This window comes from Cydia splendana, chromosome 10 (assembly GCF_910591565.1).
Source record: "Cydia splendana chromosome 10, ilCydSple1.2, whole genome shotgun sequence".
Lineage (NCBI taxonomy): Eukaryota > Metazoa > Arthropoda > Insecta > Lepidoptera > Tortricidae > Cydia > Cydia splendana.
The window spans coordinates 12,954,821-12,968,282 of NC_085969.1; the positions used below are offsets into that span (position 1 = coordinate 12,954,821).

The following is a 13,462-nucleotide window of genomic DNA, read 5'->3' on the forward strand; positions in this document are numbered from 1 at the left end:
AGTACGACTGTCGACATTTTCTCTTAAACTTTTTAAAATAATAATAATAATAGCAAAGCAGGCGGAAGACTTGACCTAGCGTACGTGACCATTAATCGGTTTGTTTGTGTCAGTTAATTATATCCATGGGCTTTATTTGTCCCTTAATCGGTTTGTTTATGTCATTTTAGTATCTTCTTGGGCTTTATTTGTCTTCGTTACCTTATCTTATCTTATTTTCTTGGGGTAGGGGTCACATCCTTGCCTTCGGTGACACAAACTAACTAATTAAGGGTCATTACGGTAATTAGTTTCTACGTAAGCATTTTTTGTCTTCGGTACCTTATCTTATCTTATTTTCAAGGGGTGGGAGTACTTTCCATGGAGTAGGGTTGGGACCAACCGAGCCTTATTTAATCTTCGTGCAGTAAGTAATCGATCACTTAGTTTCAACTTTCTTTCCGTGGAAAGCACCCCCACCCCTTGAAAATAAGATAAGATAAAGTACTGAAGACAAAAAATGCTTACGTAGAAACTAATTAAGTACCTTAATGATCCTTAATTAGTTAGTTTGTGTCACCGAAGGCAAGGATGTGACCCCTACCCCAAGAAAATAAGATAAGATAAGGTAACGAAGACAAATAAAGCCCAAGAAGATACTAAAATGATATAAACAAACCGATTAAGAGACAAATAAATCCCATGGAGATAATAAAGTGACACAAACAAACCGATTAATGGTCACGTACGCTAGGTCAAGTCTTCCGCCTGCTCTGCTATTATTATTATTATTTTAAAAAGTTTAAGAGAAAATGTCGACAGTCGTACTTTTTTGGAAAGCTGAGGAACCGAGGAACTCATTTCTGTATTTTGTACAGTGTCATACTTCTTTTTAAAGTAATGCCTTAAAATGTTACAAAACCTTGGGAAAATTACAAAAAATTGTGACTTGAAATCCTTTTTTTTGGAAAATTTTGGAAAGTTTTGGCTATTTTTTTTTTTTGTTTCACGTAATCAGTAGTTTATTGGCTATTAGATGAATGATTTTTTTAATTCCAAATTTGAGTAGTTTTTTCACAATTACCACTTTTTAGTCAGAAGCGGGGTTTTTAAACAAAAAACTCAAATAACTTGAAAACCAATGAGTTTTGACCCCTGGTTGACTGGACTTAAATCATTGCAAATGACCCATAGAATAACCCCTTTCAAGGAATACGGCGAATTACCAATCACCCTGTAGATTCATCTTTATATCGTACGTACGTACCTATTTTATAGGTATTTGTTATGATGGCCTTCAAATTTATCATTGTTTCCGGTGAAAACTAGAATGAGCAATGTTGATAATATACCGACAATGATATACATAGGTACCATTATATTTTCTTATTTTATTTCTTATACGAAATAACATGAGGAACAGACGAAGAATTCAAACTAGGGAAATTGGGGATTACCCACGGAGCACACACATGGACTCCGTCACGTAGAACACTTAGGTACGGTCTTGATTAGGGGAAAGATACCTTATCTCGATAAAATAAGGTTGCCAATCCAAAATTTAGTTGATGTATCATACCGCTTTGACCCCACGTCCAACTGAGAAAGTGTGTAGGTACTAGGTACCCTACTTAATGTGTATATAATATACACAATAATTGTGTATGTTTGAATTTTTAGATGGATTTTGTTTAATCCATGTTTAAATTGTTTAATCACGCATAAAAGGCTGAATGGATATTGGACACCGATAGTTTTAACTCGGAATACTTATTTGATTCAAAATCTTCTTTTAGGGTTAAACGATGACATAAAATTAGTACGAGTTTTTTTATGTTCCAGATACCTACGAAAATGATCGTACGATTGCCACATTTTGGAACAAAATTGGTTTTGAAAGCAGTATAAATTATGATGGGGATTATGGGGTAGTCAATTGGCCAATCAGAGTGTAATTTTAATTTTAGTATTTGAGATAATAAAAGAACAGCTTACTAAAAGTATGAGAATGGGGGCAGTTAAAGCTGTTGCTAACTGCTAAAACAAGTATCCCGGCAGAATCGCCATGTGCTTTATGGCTCCTCTTCACGTTGGGCCAACGCCAACGCCAACGAGGGACGCATTTATGCGTTAGAGGGAGCAAGTGATATTGCTATCTCATTCTACCGCATGGCTGCGTCCCTCGTTGGCGTTGGCGTTGGCCCAACGTGAAGAGGAGCCTTTAAGTCCTTCTGCGCCTGATGTTGGGCCCTACGTACGCGCCGCGACGCGACGCGCGTGCGCGGGCGCAGTGGCGCACGCGTCCGGGGGCACGTCGCGTCGCCACACCCATCCTTTCACTACACCGACCTGTTCCACCAGTTCGCAGCTCTTATACCCTTTAGCTTAAAGGTCACAATGTTGAACGTTGATCTCTTTGATGATGTTATACATGCTAAAAATAATAAGTCAATCTAGACGCTTTTAATGGCAAATACAATATAGATTTTATTGAGTTTGGAATTTGGATATCGGCGAACCTTGCCTTGCAAATGTTATGTTTGGCTTATTAAAAGCCAGTTCTTGTTTGGCGTCTGTCGCCTGTCTCACTGACGAAAAATGTTGTAATATTGAGGTAGGAAAAAAAGGCTTTTGTCTGATTACTCGGATTAAAAGGATATGAAGGACGTTGTACGAATGATGTATGCACATATTGTGTTGTATAACTTGTATTATAGGTATGTGTTTGTGTAAGTACGTATACGTATGTTTATGTTTGCACAAGCTGCACGCAATAGTGGTTGCAAGTTGCAAGAAGGACCTAACCTTGCGTTAGCTTATTTGTACGTACATACATATTTCACAATCATTGCACTTCCACTGATTAACATTATTTTACTTACTTGCTTACCACAGGCTTATTACTTATTAGGTACTTGACATTGGTCATGACTAATAAGCCTGTGGTCACTGTCACTGTGGCTACGGAATGTAGGTACATGAACATCATGAATGTTATGTAAACAAGTAAGACATTTTATCTTATTACGATAAATGCGTTACATTCAGTTACATTAGTTTAGTAATAGCATAAGGTCATTATCGCGTTGATTTAATATGATACACATCACACTAAAATGGGCACGAAGAAACGTCTGTTATATTATAGCTTTAACAGTAGTTCTTTCAGAATCCCCTTTACATCGCGTAGGTATAAGGGTTTGATATTACGCGGCCGGCCACCTTGTGTCACGTGACTCCCTTCACGCAATACGTCCTCTTATATCGCAACAGATAGGAAATAACACGCCTTGCCAACTTAACCATAAACAAATAATAAACTGCAATAATCCGGTTTTAGACACCTTGTTTTCAATTTATTAGGTACTGTGACGTCAACGGCTAATAGAATTAGTCCTGACTGATAGGTATACCTAATACGTCATCGCCACCACCATACGCCAACGCCAACGCCAACGAGGGACGCATTTATGCGTTAGAGGGAGCAAGTGATATTGCTATCTCATTCTACCGCATGGCTGCGTCCCTCGTTGGCGTTGGCGTTGGCCCAACGTGAAGAGGAGCCTTTAAGGCCGTTCCCTGAGCCAGAAATGTAAAAATACCCCAATAATTATCCTATTTTTCTAAGAAACGGTGATAGTTGTAGACGTGGGAAAAATAAATATAATTCTTGATTATATTATCTTTAATAACACAGCTTTCGATACACGATTCATAACACTTCGCTCGATACAATTTATTCCCAAAGTAACCTCCAATTCGAATTTATACTCCAACTTTACTCGTTTCTTTACTATGTGACACTATGAAACAAAAAAAATAGAAAAATCAATCATAATTATAATAGTAATTTGACAGCTTTAGAATTTCGATAATTTGAGGCAATATTTTTAAAATAAATAAACATCGACTAATTCTATCGTAACAAAATATCGATTTACGGCCTGCAACTCTGTCTCCGTCCCTCTTTCGAAATGAGACAGTGATGGCTGAGCGCTCGTGCCAGACGGACCTGTACTACGTGTCTCCAAAACAAATATAAGATTTTACAGGACTTTCATTGTAAATATATATTATATAGTGTCACTTATAAAAACTGTGCTGTGTTGTGTGTCCTAGTGATAAAGAAGTTATAATGGGTAACAAGCAATTAAATAAAAAGAAGACATCTCGAAAAAGACAACTCAGAAGATTCCAAGAAACAATGGAAGTAACGTAAGTAAAAATGTATATTTATTAAACAGTGAAATAAAGTACTTAATTTAATATATACTTGATCGTACTAATTAGTAATCCATATAACTTGAAACATTCTAAAAATTAATAATCGCTCCATCTACCGGTAAACATTGTCATCATCTAAATAGCTTAAAAGGATATCGCGATTCGCGACGAAGTTTACACCACGCGGCACTAGCGCCGTTGCCTTGCACGGCAAAGACAGAAAACATAGCCGTCTATGTGTGCGTCTCCGTGAGTCATAGTTACGCGGTTGCAGTGTAGTGGGCCTTCCTATAAATACGAGCACACAGTGATACAAGTAACGCACACAATTACACACAGAAAGCGTTCTTTTAGCAATCCATCCGCCTATCGAGGGTTCGAACCTCAGCTCGTGATTTGTCATGCGTCTAAAGTTTTTGCTTTTTTGTCTTTCTAGGAAAAGAAGAAAATTTGATAATTTCACAGCCGAACATGATACTATATCTTTAGACTACATCGAGTGAGTATAATTATTTGACTTGTGCTTTTTACCCCTACCTACGTAACACAATACACTACAATTTATCTTTATTTACAGACTGCAAAATATGGAATCAACCACTGACATTCAAAGTAACGAGTAAGTTCTAACTTCTAATTCTAATAGACTTTATTTATCCATAGAAAAATAAAAATTAATGTGGCATTATCTATGAAAAGGGACCTTATTGTCTATGGCGCTTACGACGTACTGCGTCGCGCGGCGTGGTATTTATATCAGAGCATCGTTAATAATGGCGGAAGCGCCATCGACAATAAGGTCCCTTTTCATAGATAACGTCACATATGTAGGTACCTATGTCGCGCGTAACTTCGTGCGTTGCGATAAATACCTACCTACTCACAGCGGCGGCGTACGAAAAGACCTTAGTTAGATACCTACTGTTTTCCTATCAGTGCAGATGCTTATATCTTTTTATGCTTTGAATTGATATTCTCAATTATTTGGATATATTTTGTACTTATTTTCCTAGATGGCTATTAGTACTACCTACTTAGCAAATGTTCGCCGAAAACTAAATAAAATGTCGCCAATCAATAATATCGTACGAGATACATTGCCCTCATCAGTTATTTGATATTCTCCAAGAGGTACTTAATTAAAAAAAAACCGGCCAAGTGCAAGTTGGACTCGCACACGCACGGTTCCGTACCATTACGCAAAAAACGGCAAAAAATCACGTTTGTTGTATAACTATTTATTTTATTCTGTTTTTAGTATTTGTTGTTATAGCGGCGATAAAAATTCAATCATCTGTGAAAATTTCAACTGTCTAGCTACCACGGTTCATGAGATACAGCCTGATGACAGACGGACGGATGGACAGCGAAGTCTTAGTAATAGGGTCCCGTTTTTACCCTTTGGGTACGGAACCCTAAAAATGTACACTGATAAAATGTAATAGGGTTGCCTGAGTAAGTCCCGGAAATTAAAATCCCGGGATTTACCGATTGTCCGTACTTTCGTTATTATTTTACGTATTTTTTAATGAACTGATAGTTATTTTATATTATACTACCCTACACAATAGTAAATGATTTCCTTTTCTTGAGCGTGTTGACCGATTTTTTATTTTAATAAAACTAATAATCTTGGGCAATTATTTCCATTTTCAATTTCTCGTTTACCTGTGATAGAGCATTTTTACGTAGGGTTCTGTAGCCAAATGGCAAAAAACGGAACCCTTAAGGATTCGTCATGTCTGTCTGTCTGTCCGTCCGTATATACAGCCACTTATTTCCGAAACTATAAGAACTATAGGTACTGTTGAAACTTGGATTTTCCAACAAAAATAGAAAAAAAAACAATACATTTTGGGGGTTCCCCATACTTAGAACTGAAACTCAAATTTTTGTTTGCATCAATCCCATACGTGTGGGGGGGGGGATAGGTCTTCAAAAAAGATATTGAGGTTTTAATATCATTTTTTTCTAAACTCAATAGTTTGCGCGAGAGACACCTCCAAAGTGGTAAAATGTGTCCCCCCCCCTTTAACTTCTAAAATAAGAGAATGATAAAACAAAAAATATATATATGATGTACATTACCATGCAAACTTTCACCGAAAATTGGTATGAACGAGATCTAGTAAGCAGTTTTTTTTAATACTTACGTCATAAATCGTAAATCGCATTTTTATTATGTTACTTGCTGGATGTTAATATTTGGCTACTTTGTTGCTACAAAGTATTTGACGCCGACTGTACCTGTAACCAGCACAATGGTTTATTTACTTTCAAGTAGTTTTCTCCATTGTCATCACTTGTTATAATATAGGTACCTACATAAAAATTTTGAAATTAGTCTGTCTCACTTTTCGAAATAACTGCATTTCTGGAATGCTGCGTTTCGCGGGTCCATGATCAATTTATGAAATAGTAATGGACAAATTAAATTGAGTAATGTTGTAAAGAAATGACTGGCTGCTACAATTCTTCGACCGACAGATTTGTCCGGATGCTTAATGAGAGGCAAAATGTGGCTGTTATTGTTCATCATCACTTGATGATAAAAAATAGTGCGAAAAATAGGAAATTCACGTGTGGCGATAAATTAAAACACGACCGAAGGGAGTGTTTTAAGTTGACATGAGTTGCGTATTACCTATTCTCACATGTATCGTACAACGTTTTACAGTACATATAACCCTTTAAATATTTGACATAGTTACGTAATGTGTGTGTGCATTATCGCACTAGTGCGGTAAAGTCCATATGTGCTGTAAAACATCATACATTTATTTAATTTTGGTTTTGACAGTGAGGCGACCAGCTCAAACATTTTGAACCCACGCATTGCACAGCTGGATGACACTTATCGGGTTCCTAGTCTATTAGAGGAAGAAGATACCCATGAGGTAGGTGATTCATGCTAATTATACTTATTGATTGTATGCAGAGAACAATTTTACCTTTTGTACTAACTACCTAGCTAGAATAACATTGTTTCAACTTCGTGTGCCAGAATTCCATCGTAAATTGATTTATCACACGATTCGTAGTCTATTATACAGGGTCTTACTTCTATTTCTCTCGTTGGTTCTTTACCACCGGTGCTTTATATGTACAGTCGACGTCAAATATATGTATACATTTTTCACCTCATTACAAAGGAGTAAGGTGCAATAGGTACATATCTTTGACGTCGACTGTACATGATGTGACAAATTGTAAATGCTAACACTTACAATATATTTTATTTTCAGTTACAAATATCGTTCGATGTGGAAGAAGAGCTTCCTGACAAAACCGTCGGTCGAAGAATTGTCGCAATTAGTAATTTTTTTACAAAATTACAATCGATTTGCAATCATGGACCCTTAGGATGCGGTATTCAAGAAATGCAGTTGGTTGGAGAAGTAAAACATGGGCTAACATCAAAATTTATGTTTCGGTGTCAACTATGCAAGAAGAAATTTTCTATACCAAGTGATGACTGTGGAGAAAATTACTTGGGAGTAAACCAATGTGCTGTTGCAGGCACTATTGCAATTGGTTGCGGACACTCACAGTTGCAAGAGATGCTGTCTGCCATAAACCTACCGTTGATATCCGACAAAACTTATGCTGAATGCCACGATAATTGTAGCGCGCATTGGGAGCGTGTATTAGAAGGTATGGAATTTAACGTAGTTAAAGTATTTTTCACCAATGGGAACCAATTTATCAGTTTGTTTTTTAAAAACCGGCATTTTTGTGACTGACTGACGGACTAATAGATCAAAAACCTAACCCGCTTCCAGCTGACCTAGAAACTTGAAATTTGGCACCAAGGTAGACTATTAGGAGTTTATAGAGGGAAAAATCTAAAAACTGAAAATTATTGATAATTTGATGAAGAAAAACACGTATATCGATAATTAATTTAGACTTATGATCAAAAACCTAACCTACTTCCAGATGACCTAGAAACTTGACATTCGGCAGGTAGACCATTAGGAGTATATAGAGGAAAAAATCTTTCAACTGAAAATTATTCATAATTTAATGAAAAAAATCATATCACTACTCCAAACGGCAAACAAACATTTACTCCTCCCTGTAATATGGAGCTGGCCTTGTATTTGATAAAATCAAGGGTGCTTTTTATTAACTTCTTCACCTTTTTTGGTTCTCTTCCAAAAGGTACCTTTTTTACATTTTATGGCTTCGTCAATGCCCATTCGGTGGGCTGTGATAGGACATTTTATTTCTATGATCATGTCATCTCCACAAAGGCCATCTGGTGTTGCACCTAGAAAAGGCAACTCAGCGTCAATGTGAAGACCACATGGCCTTATGGAGAGATTGTGTTCTTTCTCCAATTGTTTAAGAGCCATCGTTTCGTTCTCTTTGCCGTGTTTTATTGAAGACACGTGATCGATGTTGACTTTGTATAGCAGATCCTTTACAAAATTTGCGCAGTTGGTATTTGGACGTCTATTGATCACTTTTCCAAAATTTGACGCCGTTAGCAGTGTGCGTCTAAGCTCTAACCATTCCCCGCTTTCTGCTTGTAGAACTGTATTTTGTTGAATTTGTTCCCTTTCTTCAGAGGTTTTGTTTAAGTCGTTTAAGAAATTCTTTTTTAGGGATTCAAACACGTCTGGTTCGATGTCTGGTTTCAATGACGCTGGCCCATAGTCTTTGTCGGTAGTTTTATTTTCGACACGTGTATTTAGACGGAGTTTTGTCTTAGCATTTTTTTTTTCTTTTCATATTCTTGCTTACGCGTTCACGTTCTAATCGTTTTAAAGTACCCTGTGGACTTCTTCCGGCGTTCATTGATTTGTATAACAGAGATATTGATTTTTTTTCGTTAAATGATACCGCAGCTGCTAGACATCTCGTGTGGTAAGAACTTTTTTTGGAAAAGTTTATCCTTTTGCCGCCGACAAATTTGGCTATTATGCTGTTACATCGTTCCACAACGTTGCTGTCGACGTCGTGTATCAAGCTGCGGGCATGACTAGCAACATATTGTGTCAAAAAGCAGATTTTCTGCCATAAAGCGCTTGAAGACAATTTTTTAAAGCGATTCTCAACTTCACCTACTTTGTGACAAAAATATGGTCGACACTTGGAATGGTCGCCGAATCCGTGATGATGACTAAGCAAAATGTCTTCGAAAAGAAGTTGAACACCTGAAATTGTTTTATGTTTAGCCATGGCTTTGCAGATGACTGCTCTCGTGCCTAAAATAGTATTTCTCGATATAAGCCCTCTTAATTTTTTCTGATACTTTGTTTCAGTAGTAAGGTTTTTTAATTTATTACAAAAATTTCGTAATATGTGATTACGGCACTCTACTTTTTCGACGGTGACATCTGAATACGGACGTGCTTGTAAAATTTTTGCGTAGGTGCTGGCGTCACCGCCAGTAATTAATCTTTCATATATTAAACCATGCATTTCAATGGATTTGTTGAATCCTTCGACAATGATGTCGCTCTCCATACTTGTTGAAGAACCATTGCAATTTTTGTAGCATGCATGCTCCGGAGTAGTTGTTTCTTTTTGCATAGGCGCAGGTGCTACAATATTTATTTTTAATGCCAAGATATAAAAAATGTCCTGTTCTTCCGATAATCGATGCGACACCAGAGGATGCGTTGTAGTTTTTTTTATACGAACGCTTGTTCCAATAGCCATCAGCAACTACGTCTATTTTCGGAATCTCATTTTTTACGCGACCTTCTAATGCCCATTGTTTTTTTTGTCAACAGAATCAATGCATAAAGCTGCTGAAGAAGAAAAACAATTGGCATTAGAAGAAGGTCGCGTAAAGAATGGGATTCCGAAAATAGACGTAGTTGCTGATGGCTGCTGGAGCAAGCGTTCGTATAAAAAAAACTACAACGCATCCTCTGGTGCCGCATCAATCATCGGAAGAAGAACAGGAAAAATTTTATATCTTGGCATTAAAAATAAATATTGTAGCACCTGCGCCTATGCACAAAGAAAAGAAACAACTACTCCGGAGCATGCATTGAGAGAGCGACATCATTGTCGAAGGATTCAAGAAATCCATTGAAATGCATGGTTTAATATATGAAAGATTAATTTCTGACGGTGACGCCAGCACCTACGCAAAAATTTTACAAGCACGTCCGTATTCAGATGTCACCGTCGAAAAAGTAGAGTGCCGTAATCACATATTACGAAATTTTTGTAATAAATTAAAAAACCTTACTACTGAAACAAAGTATCAGAAAAAATTAAGAGGCCTTATATCGAGAAATACTATTTTAGGCACGAGAGCAGTCATCTGCAAAGCCATGGCTAAACATAAAACAAATTCAGATGTTCAACTTCTTTTCGAAGACATTTTGCTTAGTCATCATCACGGATTCGGCGACCATTCCAAGTGTCGACCATATTTTTGTCACAAAGTAGGTGAAGTTGAGAATCGCTTTAAAAAATTGTCTTCAAGCGCTTTATGGCAGAAAATCTGCTTTTTGACACAATATGTTGCTAGTCATGCCCGCAGCTTGATACACGACGTCGACAGCAACGTTGTGGAACGATATAACAGCATAATAGCCAAATTTGTCGGCGGCAAAAGGATAAACTTTTCCAAAAAAAGTTCTTACCACACGAGATGTCTAGCAGCTGCGGTATCATTTAACGAAAAAAAATCAATATCTCTGTTATACAAATCAATGAACGCCGGAAGAAGTCCACAGGGTACTTTAAAACGACTAGAACGTGAACGCGTAAGCAAGAATATGAAAAGAAAAAAAAATGCTAAGGCAAAACTCCGTCTAAATACACGTGTCGAAAATAAAACTACCGACAAAGACTATGGGCCAGAGTCATTGAAACCAGACATCGAACCAGACGTGTTTGAATCCCTAAAAAAGAATTTCTTAAACGACTTAAACAAAACCTCTGAAGAAAGGGAACAAATTCAACAAAATACAGTTCTACAAGCAGAAAGCGGGGAATGGTTAGAGCTTAGACGCACACTGTTAACGGCGTCAAATTTTGGAAAAGTGATCAATAGACGTCCAAATACCAACTGCGCAAATTTTGTAAAGGATCTGCTATACAAAGTCAACATCGATCACGTGTCTTCAATAAAACACGGCAAAGAGAACGAAACGATGGCTCTTAAACAATTGGAGAAAGAACACAATCTCTCCATAAGGCCATGTGGTCTACACATTGACGCTGAGTTGCCTTTTCTAGGTGCAACACCAGATGGCCTTTGTGGAGATGACATGATCATAGAAATAAAATGTCCTATCACAGCCCACCGAATGGGCATTGACGAAGCCATAAAATGTAAAAAAGTTACCTTTTGGAAGAGAACCAAAAAAGGTGAAGAAGTTAATAAAAAACACCCATGGTTTTATCAAATACAAGGCCAGCTCCATATTACAGGTAGGAGTAAATGTTTGTTTGCCGTTTGGAGTAGTGAGAAAGAAAAACTAAAAACTGAAATAATTGTCCGGGATGATCAGTTTTGGTCAGAGAAGATGGAATTGAAATTAAAAGATTTTTATATACGGTGTATACTTCCAGAACTGATAGACCCGAGACACCCTCGTGGGTTACCGATTCGGAACCCAATCCAAAAAGAAGACAAGGAAAATCATAAGCCAGACGATAAAATAGGACAAGACATGGCTTCATCTAGTATATGTTTGTCTATTCCTACTTTTTCAAACCCTGTTGATAACCTGCAACCTGTATGCTCTAAATATTTAAATTTTGATAGTTATTGAAAATGTGTGATATATATAATAAGTTTTTAGATTTTTTCCTCTATACCAGTATACTCCTAATGGTCTACCTGCCAAATATCAAATTCTATGTCATCTGGAAGTAGGTTAGGTTTTTGATCAATAAGTCTAAAAAATAATAAGATTAATAAGTATGATGACACATGTTGAATTTTACAACAAAATCCAGTAAAATAGATAGCAAATGAGCAATTTATCACAATATTGTGGATATTAAAAAAATATATGGAAATAATACAAAAGTACAGCGCCTGAAAGTTTCAAAATTAAAGTTTTTTTTCAACTTCCAAATACTACAAAAATAAGGATACCATTCGATTCCTCACATTTTATCCAATAAAAGATTGTATGGAAACTATATACATAAACGCAATATTTCACAGACAAAATCGCAATTTTCTTGTTTTGTTCATACTTCAAGATGGACTCTCTGTGACCTTGACGTTTTGTTCTGGGCGTTTCGCGAGTGAAGTACGACTGTCGGACTTTGACTATCATTTCTGACTTTTGTATTCCTTTAATGCAATGGATCCTATATAGACTTTTGATCCTAAAGACATACCTGATCGAATGATACCATAAATGAAAATTAGTCATCTAGCCTATTATCGATATATGTGTTTTTGTTCATCAAATTATCAATAATTCTCAGTTTTTAGATTGTTCCCTCTATAAACTCCTAATAGTCTACCTTGGTGCCAAATTTCAAGTTTCTAGGTCAGCTGGAAGTGGGTTAGGTTTTGATCTATTAGTCAGTCAGTCACAAAAATGCCGGTTTTTAAACGTTAATTTATGAATAACTGTTAGAGCTACGTTTACGAAATTTTGTATTCTAGACAAGATAAGGGGCTTGAATAAATGTGCAAAATTTGTGAAGTGGTTTGTTTAACCCTCGTGCCTTGAAACTAGGGCTCCCAATACCGGGATCCCGGGATTCCGCAATACCGGGATCCCGTCTGTTCAATACCGGTATTTTTTAATGCAATACCGGGATCCCGGTATTTTCAAAAACAAGGAAAATGTGCCGATTATACCGTTTAATAATAACTATTAAAATTATTGAATTCGGCTGTATCAAGAAGATTACTACACTTCAGACGCATTAACTGGCAGCACGACCTTATTTATTGAAACAAGATCTGTGCATATGCGTTAGATAAATATTTGGTGATGAATTCTGATGTTCACGATATAATATTAATATAATAAGTTCTTAAAATTATATCAAAAAGTTTATATCAAAGATTTTTTGGCGGCAAATTTGAATATAGTGGCTGGTTTATTAGGTTGAACTAAAAATTTGACAGTTGAAGTCAACAAGGCGGATAAAATGATTGCCAACCTGGAGGGTGAAATGATAATTATTGTAGATGGCGTTTATTGTTTAATATCCTAAGCTAAGGACATACATAACTGGTGTTACAGTGAGCCTTTTTTAAATAAAACTCAAAAAAATTAAGCAATTTATAGTCAATACCGGGATCCCGGGATCC

The 13,462-nt window shown here is 36.6% G+C and overlaps 1 protein-coding gene and 1 long non-coding RNA gene across 2 annotated transcripts in view; both read left to right on the top strand.

The window, feature by feature from the left end:
• LOC134794331 (hexokinase type 2) overlaps positions 1 to 13,462 on the top strand; it is a 54,414-nt gene that overhangs the window by 10,802 nt on the left and 30,150 nt on the right. The window lies entirely within an intron of this gene.
• Positions 6,640 to 10,050, top strand: LOC134794316 (uncharacterized). Its single transcript, XR_010144657.1, has 3 exons — positions 6,640 to 7,100; positions 7,449 to 7,857; positions 9,948 to 10,050. It is a non-coding gene; the product is annotated as an uncharacterized LOC134794316 (long non-coding RNA).